Below are 6,479 nucleotides of genomic sequence, written 5' to 3'. Positions count from 1 at the left end.
CTGGAAGACAGCGGAGGCCCAGTTGGGGATGGCCTCCCAACGAGGGAGGGGTGCCCATCAGAGCCTGACCCCCCTAATGGCACGCATACTGGCGGTGGACAATCCTGAGTTGGATGGGCGCTTGAGGGCTGCACAGCAGCCACAAGGGAGTGAGTACAGACTGTGTGGTATTTTTTGTTGTTGCCTGTTATGGGGTTTGGGTGCAAGGTTCTAATCAGTGGTTGCCCCAATATTCCGGTTTAGCATTTCCTGTGTGGTCCTGCTAAGCTATGTAGGGTGATATGTATATTTGGTATTGGTAAGTAGCTAGCATACCATGGCAGACAGGGCTTAGTGAGTCCTAGTAGGTGTGCAGATGGTAGTGTTTGGGTTCTTTACTGCTGTTGTACCAAGGAAATGCTTTGTGGTCCATACTGCACAGTGTTAGTCCCAGTGAGTGATTGTGATGTGTATGCCATATGTGCTGTTGGTGCTGTGATTGACCCTGTGCTTCCTTTCTTTCTCCCCCACCCTCTCTCCTTTTCTCAACCTGTCCTTGTGTGCATTAGCATAATCTGGTGAAGGAGCAGGGGCACCGGCGAGTGGGGGAGCTGCAGCCCACGGGACCCAGAAGGCGGAGAGCACAGACCCCGAGGGAACCAGTGGGTTGGAGGGTGAGGGGAGTCCGGAGCAACAACTACAGACTCTAATTCCTCCTCCGATGGAAGCTCTCTGGTTGTGGCAGACCTTCTGGGACCACTCCAGCTACAAGATCTTCTGCCACCCCGTACCAGCACCACTCTCCCAGTAGCCCCTCATCCAGTTGCCTGTGCCCTCTCACCCAGGAGAGTGGGCGTCTCCTTCACCTCAGGCCCTGCCCCAGTCAACCCTGCTTCCCTCACTGAGGAGGCTATTGACCGCCTAATCCATCTCCATAGGCCAGCCAACCATAGTGAATGCCATTCAGGGGCTGGCATCCCAGATGCAGCAATGCAATGCCTACCTAGAGGGCATTCACAGTGGCTTGGCTGCCCTACAGAGATCGTTTAAGGCTCTGGCCTCCTCTCTGTTGCCAGCCAGTGTGCCTAGTTCTTACGCCCCCCCTCCAACTACCTGTTCTCAGTCCCAAAACCCTCTCCCCCGGCCCATCCCATGCACACAATCTGACAAGCATGCATCCAAAACAACAGACGGGACTCACACAGACAAACACAGGTTCCACACTTCCCTCCACAATCACACACACAGCCAACACACAGATGCACACACTACAACAGCCACTCCCTCCACTGACTCCCTCTCCTCCCTCACAGTCACATCAACACTCACACCTGCATGCACTGCATCATCAGTCCCAGATCCTGCCACCTGTACAGCATTGCCCAAGGTCACCACAACAGCAAACACGCAGACATGCACCCCACACACCACATGTGCATTCACCACCACCACAATCACAACCTCATGAAGCACACCAACCTCACTTGCAGACACCACAACATACATACATACACATGTCCTGTTGTCCTCTCCCACCCTGTCTGCCCCCCTCCAATAACACATAAACGCTCCCACTCAGATACCCAACAGCCATCAACCTCACACATGCACAATGTCCATGCACCCGCACCCAAGTCCAGCACACCTGCTCCTCCTACAACCACTCCCTCTACCTCCACTCCCAATCCTCCTCCTACAACCTGCCCCACTGTTCCTAAGAAGCTTTTCTTTTCCCGCCTTGACCTGTTCCTTGCCCCATCCTGCCTGTTTAAGAAAGATCCCTCCACCAGCCCAGTACCTCCATCTCCCAGTCGACTCCTGTTCACCTACACCTGCCACTAAGGGGCACAAGAATAGCACTCTGGACTCCGCCCCAAGCCCACTTCCCCACCCACTAAACAGAAGGGTAAAGACCCTCCCCCTTCCCCTCCCAATCCAAGCCCAAGGACACCCCTCCCAAGAAGAAGCCCCCGCCTCCTGAGGTGCCTGCTTAAACTTCATCATGATGCCCCTGCCCAGTGGAGTGACTGGGATGTCAGGCATCAAGTTGGGCCTTGGACATTGCCCTGTGGCAATTTGTTGACTATGGACTGACCAACGGCCCTTGCTGTGTGTATATATATATATATATATATATATATATATATATATGTATATATATTCAATTTAGGTTGCTGTTCCCACATGATTACAGTGGTTGGACCAGAGGTATGTGTCCCAGCTTTCTTTGCTCCTGGGTTATGTTGCTGTTGATTTATTCTGCAGATTGTTCCCTGTGTGTGGTATGTGTGTTTGGAGTGTGTTGTGCATGTGTGTGTGTCACTCTCCCCTCCCTCCCTTGTGTGCTAGGTGGCTGTATTCACCATTGTCGTCTTTGTCGGCGTTGGTACTCCTGGACTGCCATCACGTGATACAGCATCGGCAGGACTTCTAGTTTGGGTTCCATGGCGGCTGTGGACTCCTCTGTGTCCCTGGAGGTGAGTGTCTCCTTTAATGTGATGTGTTTCTGCCAGACGTTTGGTGGCGGTGGTCCCGCCCCGAAATCCTGGCGCTATGCTATGTCATATTATGGTGGGCAGTCGTTGTCTTTCGCCTGCCTGACGATGGCTACCGCCGTGGTCAGTGGATGGACCGCACTGGTGATTCGAGTGGTACTTTGGCTGTCTATGGGAAGGATCACCGCCATGGTCATAATTTTGTGGTCTTCATTGCCAGCCTGGCGACGGTACTACTGCCATCGCCGGTGTGGCGGTCAGTTGACCGCCAATGTCATAATGAGGGCCAATATGTGTAAAATGGTCCTATATTCTCATCTCGACGTTTACAACCTACTAATCCTCCGGCTTTGAGGTTTATGATGTCATCAGATCTCAGTTGAACATTGAGTTAGGGAGCTACTTGCTTGCCTTTGCTGAAAAGGTGTAAAGACGATACTGCCTTAAAAATCATATATACCAGTAAGATATTTGTCTTCTGGCACCTTAACGACAATGAATGTCAAATACTCTCAAAAGCTCGACTTGACTTTACAGACATGATCTTGACCTTTTGCTGGTGTAGCATTGATCTGCCCATATCAGACGCTGATGAAAGTTCACTGAAATATGAAAGAATATACGAGCACCTCAATCTTTCATTTTAGTTTAACCTACTTCCACAATGAAATATGAGTTGTGATGATGTGACAGGCCACTTTCTCTATTGTGCATTTTGTCAAGTATCCCTTTGAAGCCTTCCGAACATAAATACCTATTTCGGATTTATTTTTCAACGTGGAGACTGACATTCATACCTTATTGCAAAGCTTGGCTCTGCACACAGAAGCCGACAGAACTTTTGATGAAGTCTCCAAATAAAATCATGACAGTTATCTGTCATTTGTCTGCTCATTTTTACCACCCGAGAAATCAGATAATACTAACAAGGTGAAAAGGATGTTTCTGTAACTAAATCTGTTTTTACAACTTATAAAAGCTCTACTCATGCAAAATAGTGTTGCAAATTTTGAACTTTAATCCCGAGTTTATTATTTTTTTCAATCTTTATTGCCTACAAATGTAATTTTACTTTATTGTGAATGTGTTGCTTCCTTTTTAATGAATGTACACATCTTACCATGGCAACAGCTTTGGTGACTGAAAGTGTTTCCCTACACAAAAAAAGACATTAGAAATGATGGAGAAAATGTCAAAATAAATAAACAAGATGATGCTGTGTTTCAAGTATTGTAAAGATGATCTTGCTGAACTGCTTCTTAAATTCTGAAGAACAGTAAGGTTTAGTGATATTTCCCTCCTGCTCACTGTGAATCATGTCCACTAACATAGTAACTAGAAAGGTTCAACTTAAGCAGGTAGGTAACTGATACTATAGTTAGCAGGGGACGGAGTTTATTGAGGTCGAAGTGCAGATTTCATGGTTAGTATGAACTAATGGAAAGTATGGTCCACTGCTTATAGTTTTGCGTATTACAAACACATCTAGTTTCTCAACTTTTTATTTTTACTTTTTAAGCATACCTTTTTTACTTTACTGAAGTCCTTTCTGCTGCCTTTGAAACGTAGGGCCCTATTGAAGTGGGAACTCTGCTGTAAATCGCAGCTGTTCCTCCTCACTAAAACCCACAGTGCCCCCTCATCAAAACCTCTGAGTTGACCACCCATAAGCCAAAGGGCCATCAGGTCACAGTGATGGTCGTCATACCCTACTGAGGATGGAGATACTTTCCATGCATGTGTCGGCTATGAAAAGACACGGCTGACACAAGCAAATAGATAATGGGTTCACACAAAGGAAGAGTACCCTCTGTCTGTCATCCCATCCGTTAGACAAGACCTTTTGACTTAAAAAACAAATATGTATAATATACTTACTTAACCTCTTAGCTGCTGGGCCTTTTCCCCCCCAGTGCTGAGCCCTTTTTTGGCTATTTGGGGTAGTTCGCGCTTAGGGCTTCATAACTTTTTGTCCACATAAGCTAACCACGCCAAATTTGCGTCCTTTTTTTCCAACATCCTAGGGATTCTAATGGTACCCAGAGTTTGTGGTTTCCCCTGGAGGAGACCAAGAAAATAGCCAAAATGCAGTGAAAATTTCGTTTTTTCCAAAAAAATGGGAAAAAAGGGCAGCCGAAGAAGGCTTGTGGTTTTTTCCCTGAAAATGCCATCAACAAAGGGTTTCTGGTGCTGAAATCACTATCTTCCCACCTTTCAGGAACGGGCAGACTTGAATCGGAAAACCACATTTTCCAACACAAATTTGGCATTTTACTGGGACATACCCCATTTTTACTATTTTTGGTGCTTTCAACCTCCTTCCAGTTAGTGACAGGAATGGGTGTGAAACCAATGCTGGATCCCGGAAAGCTAAACATTTCTGAAAACTAGACAAAATTCTGAATTCAGCAAGGGGTCATTTGTGTAGATCCTACAAGGTTTTCCTACAGAAAATAACAGCTGAAATAAAAAAATATTGAAATTGAGCTGAAAACAACAGCCATTTTTCTTTATGTTTTACTCTGTAACTTTTTCCTGCGATGTCAGATTTCTGAAAGCAATATACCGTTTTGTCTGCTGGACTCTTCTGGTTGCGGGGATATAAAGGGCTTATAGGTTCATCAAGAACCCTAGGTACCCAGAGCCAATAAATGAGGTGCACCCTGCAGTTGGTTTTCATTCTATACTGGGTATACAGCAATTCATTTGCTGAAATATCAAGAGTGAAAAAGAGGTATCAAGAAAACCTTTGCATTTCCAAAATGGGATCAAGATAAGGTTTTGAGGAGCAGTGGTTATTTGCACATCTCTGAATTCCGAGGTGCCCATACTAGCATGTGAATTGCAGGGCATTTCTCAAATAGACGTCTTTTTTACACACTCTCTTATATTTGGAAGGAAAAAATGTAGAGAAAGATAAGGGGCAATAACACTTGTTTTGCTATTCTATGTTCCCCCAAGTCTCCCGATAAAAATGATACCTCACTTGTGTGGGTAGGCCTAGCGCCCGCGACAGGAAATGCCCCAAAACACAACGTGGACACATCCCATTTTTTGACAAAATACAGAGCTGTTTTTTGCAAAGTGCCTACCTGTAGATTATGGCCTCTAGCTCAGCCGGCACATAGGGAAACCTACCAAACCTGTACATTTTTGAAAACTAGAGACCTAGGGGAATCCAAGATGGGGTGACTCGCGGGGCTCTGACCAGGTTCTGTTACCCAGAATCCTTTGCAAACCTCAAAAAGTGGCTAAAAAAACAAGTTTTCCTCACATTTCGATGACAGAAAGTTCTGGAATCTGAGAGGAGCCTCAAATTTCCTTCCACCCAGCGTCCCCCCAAGTCTCCCGATAAAAATGATACCTCACTTGTGTGGGTAGGCCTAGCGCCCGTGACAGGAAATGCCCCAAAACACAACGTGGACACATCACAGAAAACAGAGCTGTTTTTTGCAAAGTGCCTACATGTAGATTTTGGCCTCTAGCTCAGCCGGCACCTAGGGAAACCTACCAAACCTGTACATTTTTGAAAACTAGAGACCTAGGGGAATCCAAGATGGGGTGACTCGCGGGGCTCTGACCAGGTTCTGTTACCCAGAATCCTTTGCAAACCTCAAAAAGTGGCTAAAAAAACAAGTTTTCCTCACATTTCAATGACAGAAAGTTCTGGAATCTGAGAGGAGCCTCAAATTTCCTTCCACCCAGCGTCCCCCCAAGTCTCCCGATAAAAATGATACCTCACTTGTGTGGGTAGGCCTAGCGCCCGCAACAGGAATTGCCCCAAAACACAACGTGGACACATCACAGAAAACAGAGCTGTTTTTTGCAAAGTGCCTACCTGTAGATTTTGGCCTCTAGCTCAGCCGGCACCTAGGGAAACCTACCAAACCTGTACATTTCTGAAAACTAGAGACCTAGGGGAATCCAAGATGGGGTGACTCGCGGGGCTCTGACCAGGTTCTGTTACCCAGAATCCTTTGCAAACCTCAAAAAGTGGCTAAAAAA

The sequence above is a fragment of the Pleurodeles waltl genome, chromosome 3_1 (assembly GCF_031143425.1).
Source record: "Pleurodeles waltl isolate 20211129_DDA chromosome 3_1, aPleWal1.hap1.20221129, whole genome shotgun sequence".
Lineage (NCBI taxonomy): Eukaryota > Metazoa > Chordata > Amphibia > Caudata > Salamandridae > Pleurodeles > Pleurodeles waltl.
Note: the sequence above shows the minus strand (reverse complement) of the source record.